The 22758-nt window shown below is 39.2% G+C and overlaps 1 protein-coding gene and 1 non-coding gene across 2 annotated transcripts in view; both read right to left on the bottom strand.

Annotated features, from left to right (window-relative positions):
• MOSMO (modulator of smoothened) overlaps positions 1 to 22758 on the bottom strand; it is an 82782-nt gene that overhangs the window by 36687 nt on the left and 23337 nt on the right. The window lies entirely within an intron of this gene.
• TRNAG-UCC (transfer RNA glycine (anticodon UCC)) lies at positions 3762 to 3842 on the bottom strand. Its single transcript has one exon. It is a non-coding gene; the product is annotated as a tRNA-Gly (tRNA).

Genomic DNA, 22758 nt, shown 5'->3' with positions numbered 1-22758 from the left:
GCTCTTCTGGGAACCCTCTGGTGGTGCAGTGGTTACAACTCAGTGGTTTCTCCGCTGTGGCCTGGGTTTAATCCCTGATCAGGGATTGAAGATCCTGCAAGCCACAAGGGGAGGTAAAAAATACCAAAACAAAACAAATATTGTTCTTCTTATGCCTTTCCCACTCTGGTAAGGTGTCATGAGAAAATACGCTGCATTTTTCTCAAATACCCAGACTTCACACTATGAATTAACTACAGATGATAGATAAAATCTTGACTGTGTGATGAGATTACAGCAAACACCAGATTTTTTCCTTTCACTTAGTTATATTATTTCTATTAAACATAAGTTCATCAGATAATGCAGAATAACTTGTTAAGCTGTTTGAAAGCTATTCTTATTTAACATGAGGGCCAGTGAAGGGCAGCACAGGATACTGGTTAATAGCATAGTAAGCCACAGGAGGTCTGTCTAGGGTACTGTCACTCACTAGCACTGCAGCTTTGGGCAAGTAACTTATCCTATTTCACTTTCTTCATCTGTAAAATGGAGATAATAAAGAGTACCTATCTTACAGGCTACTGAAGATTAAGTGAGTTTAATATTATAAAAAGCTTAGAACAACGTGTGGTACACAGAAGTGCTTAATAAATTAATTATTAACATTGAGAAGATGTTTCATATAAACAAAACACTTCTGGCTACCTAACTTGGGGAACACGTAACTAAACCCTTTCAAGGGGTTGCATTCTATGCAACTGTTTCCTATACTATTTTCAGACAACTGACATTTAGAATTTCTCAAACCTACCTCAACTCAATACATATTTGAGGCAATCGAGGCATCTTAGCCTATCTCCTCATTTGTAAATAGAGATCTTCTATTATCTATATGGGCTTCCCGGTGGCTCAGTGGTAAAGCATCTGCCTGCCAATGCAAGAGACTCAGGTTCAATCTCTGGGTCAGGAAGATCTTTGGGGGAGGAAATGACAACCCACTCAGTATTTTTGCCTGGACATGACATGTCCCATGGACAGAGAAGCCTGGCGGGCTACAGTCTATGGGGTTGCAAACAGTCAGACATGAACGACTAAGCAATTGAGCAGGCACGCATGCACACATTATTATACAGGGTTGCTAAAAGTATTTATTAAGTTAAATACAGTATAAACAGCATAGTGTCGAGGTGTTCCTCCCACTTAGTTTCAACTGATTCCTACGTATCCAAATCTAGAGAAAGCTGAGCAGATTGGTTTTCTTTGCCCTGAGCCAGGGCCCTACATTCACTTGGTAAACTTTTGGTGCTCAGGTAAAAATAAACACTCTCCATGTGTAAAATGATGGCAAGCATCCTATGAATTGTGATCTAAGTCCACAAAAACTTGAGAAGAAAATGAATGTAATTATGTTCCAGCAAATCACAGGAACTATCTTTTGAGTTGAAAGTCAGGTAAATTTAAATGCTCTATATATGCAGTTTATTATTCCATGAAGTAAGACAGGTTAAAAGCATTAAAAAAAGGTGTAAGTAAATCTCCAGATGACATAGTCGTAATGAATTATCAAGAGAAGAAACATGCTTTTAGGATTATTTCTTACTTTGAAAACTGTCAGGTAACTGCTGACTGGGTCTACCAGTCAGAAACCTAATGCTTGTGCATGCGTGTTTAGTTACTCAGTGGTGTCCAACTCTCTGTGATCCTTTAGACTGAGTCCTGCCAGCCTCCTCTGTCCATGGAATTTTTCAGGCAAGGATACTGGAGTGGGTTGCCATTCCGTCCTTCAGGGTATCTTCCTGACCACGGACTGAACCCACATCTCCTGTGCCTCCTGCACTGAGTAGGCCTTTACTCACTGAGCCATAGAGGAAGCCCAGTGCTCCTCAGAGGGGCTTAAATTCCTCCTTAATGAGTCTGCTGCATCTCCCAGAGCAGCTGTTTTGGACTTTTCCATTCTCTGCAAATTCTCTTATGCCTGGCCAGAGTAGATAAACTTGCTTCTCACTTAAAGGGAAAAACAAAACAAAACAAAACCGAGGTCATGTAAATGAAGCAACCTCATTTGCCCTCCTTTTCACCTGAAAACATCTCTGAAGCTCAGGGCATAATCTCAGAATTTCTCTATACCACCTCTTCTTGTGTGTTTTTGTTATTGTTGCTGTTAAGAGCTTAACAGTAATTTTCATAGTGATCTTTTAATTGATGTATGGTTGATGTAACTTCCTGTTTCTTTTAAAGGAGATGAACTCCTCCCTCCCAAAGCTTTGCTGTTGTTCAGTCAGTCTGTCCTGTCTAACTCTTTGCAACTCCACGGACTGCAGCATGCCAGGCTTCCCTGTCCATCACCATCTCCCAGAGCTTGCTCAAACTCATGTCCATTGAGTCAGGGATGCCATCCAACCATCCTGTCCTCTGTCGTCCCCTTCTCCTCCTGCCCTCAATCTTTCCCAGCATCAGGGTCTTTTCTAATAGTCAGCTCTTCACATCAGGTGGCTGAAGTATTGAAGCTTCAGCATTGGTCCTTCCAATGAATATTCAGGATTGATTTCTTTTAGGATGGACTGGTTGGATCTCCTTGCAGTCCAAGGGACTCTCAAGAGTCTTCTCCAAAACCACAGCTCAAAAGCATCAAGTTTTTGGCATTCAGCCTTCTCTATGGTCCAACTCTCACATCCATACATGACTAATGGAAAAACCACAGCTTTGACCAGATAGACCTTTGTTGGCAAAAGAATGTCTCTGCTTTTTAATACCCTGCCTAGATTTGTCATAGCTTTTCTTCCAAGGAGCACACATCTTTTAATCTGGGAGCTGCAATTAGCATCTGAGGTAATTTTGGAGCCCAAGAAGATAAAGTCCATCACTGTTTCCATTGTTTCCCCTTCTATTTGCCATGAAGTGATGGGACCAGATACCATGATCTTCGTTTTTGAACGATGAGTTTTAAGCCAGCTTTTTTACTCCCTTCTTTCACCTTCATCAAGAGGCTCTTTAGTTTCTCTTTGCTTTCTGCCAGAAGGGTGGTGTCATCTGTATATCTGAGGTTATTGGTGTTTCTCCTGGCAATCTTGATTCCAGCTTGTGCTTCATCCAGCCTGACATTTTGTATGATGTACTCTGCATATAAATTAAATAAGCAGGGTGACAATATATAGCCTGGACATACTCCTTTCCCAATTTTGAGCCAGTCCGTTGTTTCATGTCTATTTCAAACTGTTGCTTCCTCACATGCATACAGGTTTCTCAGGAGGAAGGAAAAGTGGTCTCGTATTCCCATCTCTTTAAGCCTAACCTTTACCTGATTTCCTTCCCACCCTTTCTTTTGACTTCAGTTGCCTCCTGGACCAGTGTGTCTTAGTATTTAACCATATCAGAATCTCTTTAATGGGTGCATGTATGTATCTTGCGGGGGTGTGGAGGGGGTTTGCTGTCATTGCTCTTTAGTCGTTAAGTGATGTCTGCCTCTTTGGAGACCCTATAGACTGTAGCCCGCCAGGCTCCACTGTCTGCAGGACTTCCTAGGCAAGAATAGTGGAGTGGGTTGCCATTTCCTTCTCCAGGGGATCTTCCTGACCCAGGGATCAAACCCAGGTCTCCTGCACTGGCAGGTGAATTCTTTACCGCTGAGCCATCAGCAAAGTATGAGGAGGGGGCACTTGTTTTAAAATGCTGATTATCTGGTTCTCAGACCTACTGAATCAGATTCTCCTTATATGGCACATTTTAAACAAAGTCCTTTTTTAAAATTTTTTTGGGCCACAAGGCAAGTGGAATCTTAGTTCCCTGACCAGGGAACAATGGATCAAACCTGTGCCCCCTGCAGTGGAAGTGCAGAGTCTTAACCACTGGACCATCAGGGAAGTTCCAGTAAAATCCTCTTGTTGTCCTTATGCACATTAAAATTTGATAACTGTCTTAGACTATGGATCTTTCTTCTCTGTACAAATGCAAGGTTTATGTTTTTATATAAAAAAACAAACTATACTTCTTTTAAATGACTATTCAGATTGCAGATTGCCACACCATCTCTCTTCCTTTATTTTAAAAACTATTTATTTATTTTTAGTTGCACTGGGTCTTGGCTGCTGTGCATGGGCTCTCTCTAGTTGCAATGAGCTGGAGCTACTCTTTTCTACGGTACACAGGCTTCTCATTGCGGTGGCTTCTCTTGTGGAGGACAGGCTCTAGGCACACGAGCAGGCTTCAGTAGATGCAGCATGTGGGCTTAGTAGTTGTGGCTGCAGGCCCAAGAGTGAGCAGGCTCCAGTAGTTGGGGCGTATGGGCTTAGATGCTCAGAGCCTTGTAGAATCCTCCCAGACTAGGCATCAAACCCTCATCCCCTGCATTGGCAGGTGGATTCTTATTCACTGAAACACCACTTCTCTTCCTTAGCTCTGGGAGGTGTGTGTGTGTGTGTGTGTATGTGTGTGTGTGTGTGAGTGTGTGTGTGTGTGTGTGATTTATCTCATTAACTTGTTCCTCACACCCTCTGTAACATGATTTTCACTTAATTGCTCTAAGTAGGTTGTTCTTTCCAAGATCATTCATGTCCTCTCAGTTTCTAAATCCAGAGATCTTCTCCAGTCCTCATTTTCTTTAGCTTTTCTGTAGCTTGTGACACTGGCAGCTCCTTCTTCCTGGCTCCGTCTTTGCTATCCTGAAGCCATACTCCTGGTGTTCTCTGGTCTCTGGGGCTGCCTCTTCTGTTTATTCTTCCTCCTTAAATGTTGTAAATCCCAAGGCCCTTAATTCTTTTACAGAATTTTAGCCTCATCTTCTACCTGCTTGGGTGTCTTATTGTTACTTCAGACACACAATGCATATAAGAGGTAACTTTTTGATTTCCCAGTTTTCTACATTCATTCAAATATTTACTGCCCATCACTATATATGCTAGGCACTCTCCTAAGTATTGGACATAAAAAGTTGTAAAAGGAGATGAATGCAGACACTCTTAATGAAACTGTCACTGCTTTAATCACCCATTTTGGAAATCATAAAAGTATCCTGTTGCTTGCCTCATTTTGTTCCTTCTAATATATTAAAAATTATTCTTTGCAAATTTTGTTTGTTCCTTCCATTTACACTACTATCATCCATATCTAGATCTTCTAATATTGAAATCATTCTAATAACTTCTTAACTAGTCTCTCTTCTTCTAGACCCTCCTCCTATTTCATTCATTCACCATGTATTTACTGAATGCCTTCTGTAGGCAAGGCACTCTTCTGGGTACTGGGATATAGCAGTAAGGCAAAGAACATCCCTTTTTTCATGAAGAATATATCCTGGTGGAGGAGAAAGGAAAAAAAAAAAAAGAATTGTAGATAGTCACAAATGTCACTATAATACTGGAAAATTATATGGGGTTAGGGGTTAAAGAAGAAGAGGAAGCAAATCTTAGATTCTCAGAGTGGTTAAGGAAGGCCTCAGTGAAAAGTTGGTATCTGGCTTAGATCCTATCACATTACTGATTAATTTTTTTCAAAATACCACTTTCATGTTATCTCTCTGCTAATTGTTCTTTTTGCTGTTATTGTAAATGCAATCATTACCTTCTTAATTTTTACAGGCTATCTACTAATTATAAAACAAAGGCCAAAATTCCCACCTAACTTTCTAATTTTTCTAAAAATCTCCTACAGATTCTATTTCAACTCAAAGTTACTGAGTGCTGAAAAGGATATGTCTGCCATTGTCTTTTTCTTCCCTTCAAAAAATACCCAACTGAATACATATTCCCAACAAGTCTTATCATGTCCTTTTTACAAATAAAAGGAAAGAAACCTACCTAAGATCATTCAGCTAGTAAGTGACAGGATTGGCCCATAAATAACAATAAAAGCTGCTATTTATTAACACATATGTGCCAAACTATGTGTTAAGGGACTTGTTTGTCTTTTTTATTCCTTATCACTGAAAGAGGCATTATTATGATTAGGAAATTGATATGATTAGGTGTAATTTAATTATTAGAAACTGAAGCTTAGAGAATCATAAGTAATCTGCCTAAATCACTAGTGGTCAAAATAGGATTAAAACTGAGACATGTCTGATTTAAAAGTCTATTAGACAACTACGCTTAATCAATTCAATGTCATGTGGAAAACTGCAACCCTGGACCAACATAATGATCTCCTTCTCCCACATCTCCACTTACTCTGCGGAACTCTACTAAGAAAAAATATATAACCAGAAGACTGGGATCATTAAAAAAATTTATGTCCCATAGGCCCAGCAAGGCCCTCATTATGACCTGGAAATCTTCCTGCTTTTCTAGACAGCTCACTCTCTACAGTGGCTATCTCAACCTTTTCCACTCTCCTAAAACTTCCAACCTTATCATCCCCTTTACACTTCTAACAAATGACACCTTCCATTACACCGCAGAGAAAATACAAGCCATTGGAAGTAAACTCCCTCAAATTTTACCATCATATCTAGAAACTAACTTAACCTGCTTGATCCTTACTTCCTTTCCTTCTGTCACAAAGGAAGGTGTACCGTACCTCCTGAAGTCTATCCCTCTGCTACGCTCCCACTCTGCTTTGTGTCATCAGGGTCCTTCCTAAAACAAGAGTTCCTTCTCAGGCTTTCCTAGTAGCCCAGTGGCTAAGAATCCTCCCACCAATGCAGGGGACATGGATGGGTTTGATCCCTGGTTGGGGAAGACTCCACATGCTGTGCGCCACAACTACTAAAGCCCATGAGCCTACAGCCCATTTTCTGCAACAAGAGAAGTCCCCGCTCACCACAACTAGAGAAAGCCTGTGTGCAGCAACAAAGACTTAGTGCAGCCAAAAATAAGTAAGAATTCCTTCTCTTTGATGCATTATCAACCCCTCCCTTTCTACTGACTACTTACCACCATCAAGACAAGCTCAACTCTTCTCTAGCTAAAACTGACCCACCCCGGACCCCACACTCTTTTCTACTTAACTAACCTCCCTCTCCCTTCCACTGGCAAAATTCCATCTCCACTGCTATCTTACTTCACCTACTAGTCATTTCTCAACCCACTATGAATGAGGCTCCTACTCTACCACTTTACTAAAATGTTTCACCAAGGCTATTAAAAATCTCTTTAAAACTAATTTCACTTTACTTTGGTAACACTGCTGACCATTTCTTTCTTCTTGAAGGCTCTTTCTCCCCAAGATCAAGATCTTCTTCCACAAGATCAAATTTTCTTTTGGTTTTCCTCTTAAGTCTAGCACATGGACACATGAAGCTACACTTCATGTGATAAAACTGTGCTGAACTTATTAATACATAAACACAAGTGACTACAAGTAAAAGTATGGATAAGATCTGTAGAATACATCAATGTCAATAATCTAGTTATGATATTATACTACAGTTTTGCAAAAATGTAGATACAGAACAGGAATAAGCTAGGAATAGAAATGAACTTCCTCAACCTGACAACTATCATACATGTATATTATAAATATAACAGTAGGATATATGTACATATATCAGTGTTGGCATACTTACTGGAGAAAGACTGAACGAATATTTCTGTGTAAGATCAGGAATAAGACAAGGATATCTACTCTTGCTGCTTCTATTCAGCACTGTTTAGCTAAGGCAACTGGGCAAGAAAAATAAATTTATGGAAATACTATTTGAATAAATGACTGTAAAAAGATTGCAGCATATAATATCAATATATAAAAATTGTGTTCCCATATACTAGTAATGAACAATCTGAAAATTAAGAAGGTAATGATTGCATTTACAGTAACAGCAAAAAGAACAAAACACTAAGGAACAAAATAAAATAAATGGTTAACTTCTGGTTTCTAGACCAGTATGTAAGGAACTTAGATGCTGCCATTCTTGCCCAAAGAACAAGAAAGTGACAAACTCAACATCAAAACTTTTCTTAGATCCATCAGAGAACTGAGGACACAGGACAACTACAACTATTGAAGCCCATGTGCCTAGAGTCCATGCTCCACAGCAAGAAAACCACCGCAATGAGAAGCTTGTGCACTGCAGCTACAGAAAAGCTGGAGCAGCAATGAAGACCCAGCACAGCCAAAAATAAATAAAATAAAAAACCCTGTAACAGAAATGAAGACTGCCTTTGATGGGCTCATCAAAACAGTAGACACAGCTGGAGAAAGAATCAGCAAGCTGGAAATGTCTATAGAAAATGTTTGAAACTGAACTGCAAGGAGAAGAGAAGATAAAAAGATAGAATATCTTAAGAGCTGTGAAACAATGCCAAAAGATATAACATAGCATATTGAGAACACAGAAGGAGAAGAAAGAGAAAAAGGAACAAAAGAAACATCTGAAATAATGACCAACAATTTCCCAAAATTAGTGACAAGTGGCAACCATAGATATAGGAAACTCAGAAAATCAAGCAGGATAAATATCAAAAAGCATACAAGGGACTTCCTTGGTGGTTCAGTGGTTAAGAATCTGCTTTCCAACACAGGGGATGCAGGTTCGATCCCTGGTCAGAGACCTAAAATCCACATGCCACGGGGCAGCTAAGCCCCCACACCACAGCTGCTGAAGCCTAGAACTCTACAGCCTGTGCTCTGCAACTAGAAGTCCCAGCGCCACCCAGCACAGACAAAAGGGAAAAGAGAGAGAGAGAGAGAAAACAGTTTGTGCAAAGGAATAATAGAAACAATGTATTCAGTGAAGTGAATGACAGTGATGTTGCAAGGAGGAACTGGGAATTTAATACTCTATAATAAGGTAGCTGCACTGCCTCTGAAGTGGTACTCAACATACTATTATTTAAAGAGGCCTTGGATTAGCTATAAATATACACTACAAACTTGAGGCCAGCCACTAAGAAAAATTTTTTAACTATAACTCTTTCACCCTGAACACTACAAAATGTTGCTGAAATTAACAAAGTTTTAAATAGATAGTAAGATATCCCATACCCATGGATTGGAAGACTTATTAGATAATAGTTTCCCACCTGATTTATAGATTCAATGTGATCTTTATCACAATCCCTGATGGGTTTTTTGTTTTCTGTTGTTAACAATCAACAAGATGACCCTAAAATTTATATGGAAATATAAGGGACTTAGGAATGGTCACAAACATCTTGAAAAAGAACAAAGTTCAAAGATACACTTCTTGACTTCAAAACTTACTATAAAGCTACAGTAATCAAGACTGTGTAACAATGGCACAAGGACAGACAGAGATCAACGGAGTAGAATTGAGAGTCCCAAAATAAACGTGATCTCACATTTATGGCCAATTGATGTTTAACAACAGTGCCAAGACTATTCAGTGAAGAAAGAATAGTCTTTTCAACAACTGGTGATGGGACATATGTGAAAAAATAAATGCAGACTCTTGCTTCACGTCATATACAAAAATTAATTCAAAATTGAAAAGAAATCTGAATGTAACAGCTAAATCTCTGAGAACAAAACTTAGGAAAAGACCTTCACAACAGTGGATTCTTAAGATATGACATCGAAAGCACAAGCAATAAAACAAACAGTAGACAGAATGGACTTCAAAGTTAAAAACATCTGTGCATCAAAGGAATTCATGAAGAAAGTGAAAAGATAACCCACAGGACAGGGGAAAATATTTTCAAGTCATATGTCTAATAATTATCTTTTATAACTCAATAATAAAAAGACAATTCAATATAAAAATGGGCAGAGGATCAGATATTTTTCCAAAGACAGAATAGAAATGGCCAAAAGCGTATGAAAAGTGCTTACCATTATTAGTCATCAGGGAAATGGAAATCAAAAGCACAATGAGAATCTACTTCATATCCACTAGGATGGCTATAATCAAAAACACAAGTAACAAGTGTTGGTGAAATGTGGAGAAATTAGAATCCTCATACACTGTTGGTGGAAATGTACATTGGTGCAACCACTTTGGAAAATATTTGCCTATCAGTCCCACATAAAGTTAAAGACATGATCAAGCAATTTCACCCCTAGGAAAGCAAGAGAAATGAAAACATATGTCCACATAAATATGTGTACGTTAGTGTTCATAGCAGCATCATTCATAATAGCTACAAATGGTAGAAACAACCCAAATGCTCATCAATTGATGAATTATTGAACAAAATGAAGTTTATCTATACAATGGAACATTATTTGGCCAGAAAAAGAAGTGAAGTACTGATACATGCTATGACACTAAAGGATAAACCTTGAGAACATTATACTAAGGGAAAGAAGCCAGTCACAAAAGGGCTATATGATTCCATTTACATAAAACCTGCAGAATAGGTTAGGGCTGGAATATTTGAGGGCGTGGTGATAGCTGAAGGGCATAGGGTTTCTTTTTGAGGTGAAAAAAATGTTCTAAAACTGACTGTGGTGATGGTTGTACAACACTGAATATACTAAAAATTGTACACTTTAAAGGGATGCACTATGTAGCATGTAAAATATCTCAATAAATCTGTTTAAAAAAAAAGAAAGAGATGGAAAAAATAAGCTCTTCATGATCTAGCCCCTATTTCCCCATCATCCTTTGACACCACTCTTCCCTTCACACTACAGTAAGCAGGCACATTGAGCTTCCAGGTTCCCCACACACAACTTTACAACAAACAAACAAAACAAGCTTCTGAGACTGTAAACTTGCTTCTCCTTCTACCCGGAACACGCTTACATCCTCCCCTTCTCTGGTTAACTTATTCTTCAGAGCTCAGTTTGGATGTCACTCTTCTGTGTTGCGGGCCATTTCTAACATTTCAAGCCTGAGTTAGAGGCGTTCCAGTGTACTCCCACAGCAATATGCATTCACTACTGTTTTAGCACTCTTCTTACTGAATTCCAGTTAACTGTTTGTAGCTTTCAGTAAAACTGAGTCTTTATTGCATCTCATCCTAGAGTAGGTAAAAAATACTTTGTAAGAATGGAATAAACTAACTGTAAGTCTGAATCACTTTTGTGATCATTTGTCAGCTCAACAGAATACTTGAAAAAAAAGTTCTGAACTGGAACTATTTAATTGTAAAGAGAAAGGCACTGGTCATAACCTGCCTAGAAATACACATGGAACACTCATGACACTTGAAGCAAGTTTTCAAGTGGAAAAACAGTGACCTGCCTTAGCTGGTTTAGCTTTACACAGACATACACGTTTAACCTGTTAGGAAAAACAAAGTTTTGACTTTCACATACAACTGCATTTGAATCTTTTCCTGAAGAGATGCATGATAGGTTCTGAATCCCAACGAATAATCAATCTACAGGTTAGTGTGCAAAATAAAAGACCCAAGAGAGTACTGAGGCTCAGAGCACTCTTATCAATTCTGAATCTGGGTGAAGTTTGAGCAGATAGTATGAATTCCATATTGAGTCCAAAACAACATGGTAACACACTTTTAATAGATTTCTTCTAATATAAGAATGGATATCAGAAACAATTTTGCTAGGAAACATTCCAAATCTGGGGGGTTGGGCAGAGAAACATGGGTTTATGGGGAAGGAATCTGAGAAAATGGTCTTTATAGCCAAACATTAATTTTTGTGTGAAGCTGTTTAACAATCCAGTGATTTCAAAATTTCTATGAGAGGTCCAAATAGCTGATGAAAAGCCCTTAAGAACACAACAGCATTTTCTGTCCAGAAGATTTTAGTGCCTAAAGTTCAAGTCAACTGATCATCAAACTACATGTTGGTGGCGCACTGAAAGGAGAGGGAGAGGCTTTAAACCTGGAGAGGAGGCTGAAGAAAGGAGAGTCTCCCCAAACTGTAAGACCTACGATAATCTATATGACGTTAAAGTGTGTTAGATATTTCCCCCTAGACAGGTAAGGGGCTTCCCTGGTGGCTCAGAGAGTAAAGAATCTGCCTGCGATACGGGAGACCTGAGTTTGATCCTTGGGTTGGGAAGATCCCCTGGAGGAGGAAATGGCAACCCACTCCTGTATTCCTGCCTGGAGAATCCCCATGGGCAGAGGAACCTGGCAGGCTACAGTCCGTAGGGCTGCAAAGTGTCAGACGCGACTGAGCAGCTAAGCACAGACAGGAAAGACTAGAAGAATAAATGTCAACTTAATTAAGAAAGAACAACAGGCAACCCTGTTTCATGTTAGGAATCATACACATATCTAACAGCCTTGAGAAAAAAGTTCTTTTGAACTTGGAAGTATTCAAAATGGTAGGAATGTACACTAAACAATCTGTACTTTATAACTTTTAAAAACATGAGCATCACAGAAAGTGTAAAGGAAGTAATACTCTGATCATATGTACTAATTCACATATATAGTAGTGATGCAATGGTAAATGGAATGTAAATGTAGAACATGAAATATAATTTATCACCTTTGGGAAAATAAAGTTTTAGAAAGAAAAATTAAAGGAAATATGACTAAAAAGAGTATATATACAGTGCAATAGCTCAGTCATGTTGCTCTTTGTGGCCCCATGGACTGTAGCTGCCAGGGTCCTCTGCCCATGGAATTTTCTGGAATGGAGTGGGTACCATTTCCTAGGGCATATTCCTGACCCAGGGATTGAACCCGAGCTTCTTGCATCTCCTGCATTGGCAGGCAGATTCTTTATCACTAACACCAGCTGGGAAGCCTCAAGAAGATTACATATAACAATTCCTACAAGAAAGAGGTTCAGTATAGTAAAAGGTAATTTAGGACTTCCCTGGTGGTCCACTGGTTAAGAATCCACCTGCCAATGCAGGGGACATGGGTTTGATTCCTGCTCTAGGAAGATTCCACATGCTGGGGGGCAGCTAAGCTCTACTGACACAACCACAGAGCCCATGAGCCCTAGAGTCTGTGCTCTGCTCTGCAACAAGAGAAACCACCACAATGAGACGCCCACGTCCTACAACAAGAGAGTAGCTGCTGCTTGCTGCAATTAGAGAAAGCCTGCGCACAGCAACGACGACCCAGTGCAGCCAAAAATAAAAATAACTTAAAAAATTTTTTTAAAACGGTAATTTGAAAAAGGAAACAGAGTCATGGATATAGAAAAACTAGTGGTTACCAAATGGAAGAGGGGAAAATTAGGAGTATGGGATTAAAAACTATATGCAGCTATATAAAATAGATAAGCAACAACGATATACTGTTTAGCACAAGCAACTATAGCCATTATATTGTAGTAAGTTTTAACGGAGCATATCTGTAAAACATTGAATCAATACGCATACACCTGAAAGTAATACTGATAATCAACTATGCATCAACTTAATGTTATTTTTAGAAATAAGTTTAAAACACCCTTCTGGGGCTTCCCTGGTGGCGCAGTGGTGAAGGGTCCACCTGCCAATGCAGCAGACACGGCTTTGGCCCCTGGTCCAGGAGGATTCTACGTGCTGTGGGACAAATGAGTCCGTGTGCCACAAATACTGAGACTATGCTCTGGAGCCCAGGAGCCGCAACTACTGAAGCCCACAAGCCCTAGAGCACTTGCTATGCAATGGGAAGCCTGAGCACCGTGGCTGAGGGGAGGACCCCACGTACTAAAGCCGGAGAAGGGCCCAGGCAGCAGTGAAGACCCAACACAGACAAAAAAAAAATGAATAAATGAAATTAATAAAAAAAAGAATGTCTTTTGATGAAGCAGGAAAAATGGCCAATTTATTTTAAAAACAAACACCCACCATCTGATATTTACAAAGTGTAATTATGCGCTTCTGATGTCAGGATCTGCTCTCTATTTTTTTTGGCCAAGACATGTGGCATGATGGATCTTAGTTCCCTGACCAAGGATCAAAGCTGTGCCTCCCTGCATTTGAAGAACAGAGTCTTAACCACTGAACTGCCAGGGAAGCCCCGGATTCTCTCTCTCTAAAGACCAGGGTCCAGGAGACTTCCCTGGTGGTCCAGTGGTTAAGAATCCGCCTTCTTATGTAGGTGACACAGCTTCCATCCCTGGTCAGGGGACTAAGATCCCACAGGCTGTGGGGCAGCTAAGCCCACACCACAACTAGAGAGCCTGCATGCCACAACGAAAGATCCTGCGATCTGCAACTAAGACCTAATGCAGCCAAATAAATAAGATAAATTAAAAAAAAAAAGACCAGGGTTCAGCAGCTTATCTATGACACTGATGTGAAAGTGAAAGTGTTAGTCATTCAGTCATGTCCGACTCTGCCAACCCATGGACTGTAGCCCACCCATGGACTGCAGCCCACCAGAGTCCTCTGTCCATGGGATTCTTCAGGCAAGAATACTGGAGTGGGTTGCCATTCCCTTCTCCAGGGAATCTTTCCAACCCAGGGATTGAACCCAGGTTTCCTGCATTACAGGCAGATTCTTTACACCAAGGATGCCCATGACATTGATGAAATGATTATAATAATAATAAAAAATCATAACTTCTACTATGTAAAGCAATTGAGTAGTTACAATAAAGAAAAATTACATTTGTATGTATGGGTATATATGTATGTGCATGTATGTGTTTAATGTAATCATTATATTCTGAAACTGAGATAAGGGAAAACTCCAGTAGTTTAATTGATAATAATTTTTATTGATAGTCAACTATATACTTACATTTTCTGCATAAAATATGTATTTCTTAAAATGAATGGGCACAACTTAGGAAAAGAACTGAAATCAATAATGCAGAACTAAAGAAATTTAATGACATAAAATATGACAGGTTTTAAAAATTGCAACTGCATCCAGATATTCTTCCAGAAAGTTATGGTTAGCTGGCCATACCAAAACTGCTGGAAGCTGTTCTCCGTTGTTTCAGTCAGACAAGGGTCTCCAAACGAATACAGAAGTTTTCATATTGAGACAAAGGAATTGAAGGCAAGCACTGAGGCAGGAAACAAACTAGAAATTCAATCTTCTTGCCACTGTACGGGCAGACATTTGGAAGCTGTCTTTCTCACTTCCCAAACAGAACCTCAAGTGTTTGGGTTCAGAAAAATATGATTTTGTCCTAACCTCTACTTCAAAACCTTAACATTAGAATAAAGGGTGCTCAAAATAAATTTTGCTTCCCTATCACTCATAAATCTAAAGGGGGGGGGGAAGATAAATAGTAATAGCTACCACTATATTCTGGGCACTTATTTAGTGCCAGTCATAGTATTATTAAGTGCTTTACGTATACTTATTTAATTCTCAAAATAATACAAATGAGGAAACTCAACAGGTTAAATGACTAGGTACCAGCTAGAAAAAGGTCTGATTCGACTGCGTTAACAGTTTACTATTTAGGCATATTTTGGTAGAACAGTGTTTTTTTTTTTTTTGGTATGTTTGTCCAGAGAGTTAACCCTTAGAAACATCAACAAAGAGGTCTTGTAAACTCTGCTTCCACAAAAGCACATTCTTCAGAAACTCTGCACAGGAAATACTAAAATAATTTTCTTCAGGTGTTTAGAAACTCAGTTAATCTAATAAAAGATTGTAACACTATTTTACTTTCTTAATTCTGATAAACAAATTTTAAAAATTAATCTGATTGCTAATCTTATTTCTTTCTAACATTATGCTGAAATTCTGGGCCTAGGTTTTCTGGACAATTTCTCTGGGATGTGCTGTGTTTAGTTGCTCAGTCATGTCCGACTCTTTGTGACCTCATGGACTGTAGCCCGCCGGGCACCTCTGTCCATGGGAATTCTCCAGGCAACAATACTGGAGTGGGTTGCCATGCCCTCCTCCAGGGGACCTTCCCAATCCAGGGATTGAACCCAGATCTCCTGCATTGCAGGTGGATTCTTTACTGTCTGAGCAACCAGGGAAGCCCAAGAATACTGGAGTGGGTAGCCTATCCCTTCTCCAGGGGATCTTCCCAACCTAGAAATAGAACTGGGGTCTCCTGCATTGCAGGCAGATGCTTTACCAGCTGAGTTACTATATTATTTTAAATTACATTTTAAAATCATGCACTTTAAAGATAGTGGAAATAATGAAGTGATGCCATTTGCAGTAATAGAGACGGACCTAGAGATGGTTATATTCATGAAGTCAGACACAGAAGGAGAAATATCATATGGTACCCCTTGTATGTGGAATCTAAAAAGAAATGATAGAAATGAACTTATTTACAAACTAGAAACAGACTCCCAGACTTTGAGAATGAACTTATGGTGGCCAGGTGGTAAGAATGGGAGGAAGAGATAGTCAGTTTGGGATGACATGCACACACTGCTATATCTGAAATGGATAACCAACAAGGACCTACTGTATAGTACAGGGAACTTTGCTCAATGTTATGTGGCAGCCTGCATGGGAAGGTGGTTTGGAGGAGAATGGATACATGTATCGTATGGCTGAGTCCCTCTGCTATTTACCTGAAACTATCACAATATTGCTAATCGGCTATACTCCAAAATAAAATGAAAATTTTTTTAAAAAAAGACTGGGCCAACTGGAATAATCCAGAATTTAAAAAAAAATTAAAGATAGCAATTCAGGAGTGATTAAAAAATAGAATGAATTCCATTTTGATTGTGCTAATTCAAGAAGAGGTTCTTTAAATGCTTCAGTTTAAAAGTAAGTTTGGAGATTTACAACGCAAAGCACTTTAAGCAAGATTCAACTAAATTCTTGTATAGTTTAATTCTTCCCATCATTTTTACCCAGAAAAATCTCAACAGCAGCTTATGTACTCAAATTATTTACATATTTTCTTCCTTAATCAGTTCCTTTTCAAAGGAAAGAAAGTTCATTTAACAACTAGTTATTATGTCGTTTCACTGCTATTTTTATTTGCCTTCTTTAATGAATGAATCATTTCAAAATCACAGTTTACAAACTGATATTTGTTTCTACTATCTCTTGTGGAAAAAATGCAGGTCCAACAATTGCATTCTCTATCACTTTCCCTGCCGCATGTCTCACCAGCTCCCCATAAGATATTTCAAGTTACAAACAGATAGATGTCTTTAAGAATGAAGCTCTCGCCTCTTTCCCGGCTGGAACCATGAAGGGTGCACAAGAGAAGGATTTCCTGCTGTGCCAGAAATCCTTAAGAAAAAGCGAAAGAATTTCGCAGAGCTTAAGATCAAGCACCTGAGAAAGAAGTTTGTCCAAAAGATGCAAGGCAAGAAGGAAGCTTATCTATGAAAAAGCTAAGCATTACCACAAGGAATACAGGCAGATGTACAGAACTGAAATTCAAATGGCTAGGATGGCATGAAAAGCCGGCAACTTCTATGTACCCGAAGAACCCAAATTGGCATTTGTTACCAGGATCAGAGGTATCAACGGTGTGAGCCCGAAGGTTCGAAAGGTGCTGCAGCTCCTTCGCCTCCAGCAGATCTTCAATGGCACCTTTGTGAAGCTCAATAAGGCATCAATTAACATGCTGAGAATTGAGGAGCCATACATTGCATGGGTGTACCCAAATCTGAAGTCTGTAAATGAATTGATCTACAAGCGAGGTTACGGCAAAATGAACAAGAAAAGAATTGCCCTGACAGACAATGCACTGATTGCTCCATCTCTTGGGAAATACGGAATCATCTGCATGCAGGATCTGATTCATGATCTATACCATTGGAAAACATTTCAAAGAAGCAACTTCCTGTGGTCCTTTAAACTGTCTTCTCCACAAGGTGGAATGAAGAAAAAGACCATCCATTTTGTAGAAGGTGGAGATGCTGGCAACAGGGAAGACCAGATCAACAGGCTTATTAGAAGGATGAACTAAGGTATCTACCAGGATTATTTTTGTAATCTGGTCAGTTAATAAAAAATTGAAACAAGCTGGAAAAAAAAAAAAAAAGACTGAAGCTCTCTCATTTACAACTTTCAGGCTCAGTTATCAATACAGACTATGCCTATAAGTAATCATGAATTTGACACTAGCTATAATTCAGCAGGAAACTAATTATTGACAAAGTAGGAGGAATGAGAATCAAGAGAAAATCTTTCAGGTCACCTTGGAATTCCTAATGAAAAGAGTGGGAAGTGTCACACACCTTTTAATTTAGGAAGGCAGATTTCAAAAAGGTAGGCATGATGGCATGGAATGAAATTCTTGAAGGAAAGGAGATACAAGAGGTCAGGAAGCTCTTGAAAATGAGGTTCTGACTAATTTTACAGATGATAAAGAAAAGAAATAATAAAAGGGAAGGGAGGAACAATAAACGAAAGAGAAGAACTAAAGAAACCAGGACTCATCTGAACAGCACACTGTAACAATTTAAAAAAGTAGTGTGGTATAATGAACAGGTTATGGGCTTTTAAATTCAGCTCTACCACCTAATTAAATGTGCCTAACAAATCATTCCCTTCTTCAACTATACTTGTTCATCAGCAAAATGGGAATAACATTTCTTGTTAAGAGCTACTATAGGGGGTTCGCTACCTACCAAGATCAACATTTCCTTGCTGGTCCCTTTGTCCTTAGGTATGGCCCACTAAGAGAGCACAATCAGAGCACTGTATTCAAAAGTTAATTATTTTTTCCTTGGTAGTTACATTATCAGTCTGACATAGAGTTAGGCTCACTGGTTTCAATTTGTATTCAACAGTAGGACTTACTTTCTTGCTATCATTTTTATTTTTTGTGAGTATGTGAAACATATACATAGTTCAAGTAAAGCTTTTTTTTTTTTTTTAGCATTTCATTATAGTGGTATTATTATTTATATAAGGTAAAAAAAAAAAAGTCCATTTGTACATGGGCTAGATTCTATATTCTAGTATGGTGACATTTATATCTACAACGAAAGGCTACACAGCATTTATGATCAATTTTAAGATAACTGCCTATGACTATTGAAAAGATTATAGCAAAGAATCTCCAAAAGTTAGTCCCATTAATTTTAGTTGACACATGTGCCAAGCACTGTTTTATATACATGAATGCTTTAACCTTTAAAGAGACTTCTGAAAAAATAAATAAATAAATAAAGAGACCTCTGAAGTATGTCAGCCAAGACCATGCCACTAGCAAACAGCACAGGGAGAATTTGAATCCAGATTCTAGTCTGTATTATTAGTAACTTAACTAATGTAATGTCTCCTGCATTCAAACCCATCACCCAATGATCTTACCATTTGGGGGCTACAGCATTTAAGCCTCTTTTTGTTGTTGTTTTGTTGTTTAGTCGCTAAGTCATGTCCAACTATTTGGCGACCCCATGGACTGCAGCCCACCGGGCTCCTCTGTTCATGGGATTTCCCAGGCAAGAATACTGTAGCAGGTTGCCCTTTCCTTCTCCAGGAGCTATTCCCAACCCAGGGATGGAATCCATGATTCCTGCATTTGGCAGGTAGATTCTTTACCACTGAGGCACCAGGAAAGCCATATCTTTTCTAGCTTACTTAAAAAAAAAAAGTGTGACTTAGGAAAATTACTATATAACAACTTTTCTGAGTGTTAATAAAAATTTAAAATACAATAAACTAATATGGACTAAATCTCTTTTGATTTCTCTCATTCAATTAGCATTTATTAAAAGAAAGCTGAGTGCAGAATTGATGCTTTTGAACTGTGGTGTTGGAGAAGAGTCTTTAGAGGCTCTTGGACTGCAAGGAGATCCAATCAGTCCATCCTAAAGGAGATCAGTCCTGGGTGTTCACTGGAGGGACTGATGTTGAAGCTGAAACTCCAATACTTTGGACACCTGATGTGGAGAGCTGACTCATTTGAAAAGACCCTGATGCTGGGAAAGATTGAGGATGGGAGGAGAAGGGGACGACAGAGGATGAGATGGTTGGATGGCATCACTGACACAATGGACATGGGTTTGGGTGGACTCCGGGAGTTGGTGATGGACAGGGAGGCTGGCGTGCTGTGGTTCATGGGGTCGCAAAGAGCTGGACACGAACTGAGCGACTGAACTGAACTGACACATCTTTGGGCTTCTTAGTAAAGAATCTGCCTGCAATTCAGGAGAACTGTGTTTGATCCTTGGGTTGGGAAGATCCCCTGGAGAAGGGAATGGCTACCCAGTCCAGTATTCTTGCCTAGAGAATTCCATGGACACAGGAGTCTGATAAGCTACAGTCCATGGGGTCGTAAAACAGCTGGACACCACTTAGCAACTAACACTTTCACTTTGGGAGACAAAGTGAGTCAGTTTGCTCTTCTTCCTTCTCCAAATCTCAGTGAAATGACCCAAGCAATTTACATTTAGAAAAATTCTATAACAGCATGGGAAAATGTCAACAACAGAGCAGAATCGCTAAAGAATTTCTGGAATGCAGAAGAGAATAAGTTCACAAAAAAGGAGCAAGTGTTTCTGTAGTTTATAATCATACAGTCAAAAGACAGTCTTGTTCCTCAAAGAAATGGATGGATTCTCCTCAAAAACAAAAAACAAAAAAAACACCCCAAATCAGAAAATGGGAGCCCTTAGCCACATTAGAGGGCTTTGGCTGTATACTTAAGGGGATACAAGAAAAGTCACTGGGAACTGCACCGTTTGGGATGGCTGAGGATATCTGCAACCCAGACTTTTTCAACTGGATGTGAACTGCTTGAATGGTCAAGCTGGGGATCTGCCACAAGTTCCTCAAGAGGGAGGGCAGAAGGCAACAGGAGGCGATATATAAGGGATAAAGTATTTAAGTATTTACATTAACTCTAGGCTAACAAAGAGAACAAAAGCATTGGCCAACAACTTAACAGAGACAAAAATAAAGAAAGAAAAGAAACAGAACAGTAGTAAAAACCAAAATGCACCAACCTCCCTGCTAACTCTGAAGATATTCACAGTAACATTAATTAAAATCTTAAGTGGTGAGGGATAAATTGGGAGACTGGAATTGACATATACACACTACTAGAGATAAAATAGATAAATAATAAGGACCTACTTATATAGCACAGGAAGCTCTACTGAAAACTCCGTAATGACCCATATGGGTAAAGAATGTATAAGAAGAGTGGATACACCATGGAATATTACTCAGCCATTAAAAAGAATTCATTTGAATCAGTTCTAATGAGATGGATGAAACTGGAGCCCATTATACAGAGCGAAGTAAGCCAGAAAGACAAAGACCATTACAGTATACTAACACATATATATGGAATATAGAAAGATGGTAACGATAACCCTATATGCAAAACAGAAAAAGAGACTCAGATGTATAGAACAGACTTGTGGACTCTGGGAGAAGGCGAGGGTGGGATGTTTCAAGAGAACAGCATTGAAACATGTATATTATCTAGGGTGAAACAGATCACCAGCCCAGGTTGGGTGCATGAGACAAGTGCTCAGGGCCTGGTGCAATGGGAAGACCCAGAGGGATCGGGTGGAGAGGGAGGCGGGAGGGGGGACCGGGATGGGGAATACATGTAAATCCATGGCTAATTCATTTCAATGTATGACAAAAACTACTGTAATGATGTAAAGTAATTAGCCTCCAACTAATAAAAATAAATGGGGGAAAAAAAAAAAGGTGCCTTGTGAAGAGCTCCACGAGGTGGTAGAAAAGATACAGCTATCCCCAAATTTATTTGGCCAAGAAACCCTTTCTTCCAAGAGCATATCAAAGGACATCAAAAAAAAAAAAAAAAAGAGTGGATATATGTGTACGCATAGCTGATTCACTTTGCTGTAGAGCAGAAGCTAACACAACACTGAAAATCACCGATACTCCAATTTAAAAAATACAACTTGAAAGTCAAAAAAATAAAATCTTAAATACAAGGTGGTCCACTTAAAGCAAGCATCTTACTGGCTACCAGTGTGAATCGAGGTGGTTAACGGATGATATCTACCTACTGGATGGTTACAGGCAAATACTACTGATAGAAACAGTCCTCTAAAACTCTGGAAGTTAGTCCTATATCAGCAACACTTCAACGTAAGAGTTTGTTTTCTGATCCTAACCCATTAAATCTTGTGAAAGTGGGAGTCCTGAAAGTGATCTTACAGGCCTATATACATCGAAGATTCATTGCTACGGTTTTTTCAGTGATTCAATTAGTGATTTTAAAAATTTAAACTTTCAATATAATTGTTTTATCTACAGGATAGGAAAATACAGAGTTTCTCATTTTTTGCCTCATAATAAGCAAACGAATAGGACTATAACAAATTATCTTATAAGTTACCTGTGATTATCAATCATCCTTTACTTTTAGAACACTTTATTACTTGGTTACTGACTTCAACAAAGGAGGTCAAGGTCATGGCTTATATAGTTGGCTGGTTAGGAGGAAATCTATTTTTGGGCCACAAACTACATCCATAGCGCACTTAGCAAATGTTAGTTACAGTAAGAAGGTTGACAGAAATGTGGTTTAGTATATTCTGTCATCATTACTGGAAAATCCCCAAATACATGTTACCTTTAATATGCAGAACAACTTGTATATAAGCATTTAAATAGGCTACCTGAGACTTCCCTGGTTGTCCAGTGGTTAAGAATCTACCTGCCAATTCAGGGGACATGGGTTTGATCCCTGGTCTGGAAAGATTCCACATGCTGAGGAGCAGCAAAGCCTGTACGCCACAACTACTGAAACCTGTGTACCCTAGAACCCATGCACTGTAACAAGGGAAGTCACTGCAAGGAGAAGCCTGCGCACTGCAATGAAGAGTGGCCTTCACTCGCCGCCACTAGAAAAAGCTTGCACGCAGCAATGAAGACCCAGGGCAGACAAAACCAAATAAATAAATACATAATAAGTAGGCTGCCTGGTACTTTTTTCTCTTAGTGCACTAAACTGGAAGGAAGAAGACAGCAATCCAGGTTGAGTATCAGGCATGTATGGTAAAAATGATATGGGCAACCAGGTCTGACACAGTGATATGTCCGAATTGGAAAAAAAAAAATCAAGATTGCTTTTGGTGACTGTATGAGGGGAAACAGCCAATTTCAACATTACATTTTATGCACTGCG

Source organism: Odocoileus virginianus, chromosome 33 (genome assembly GCF_023699985.2).
Source record: "Odocoileus virginianus isolate 20LAN1187 ecotype Illinois chromosome 33, Ovbor_1.2, whole genome shotgun sequence".
Classification (NCBI taxonomy): domain Eukaryota; kingdom Metazoa; phylum Chordata; class Mammalia; order Artiodactyla; family Cervidae; genus Odocoileus; species Odocoileus virginianus.
The sequence above is the reverse complement of the archived record's forward strand: the minus strand, read 5'-3'. Positions and strand labels throughout refer to the sequence as shown.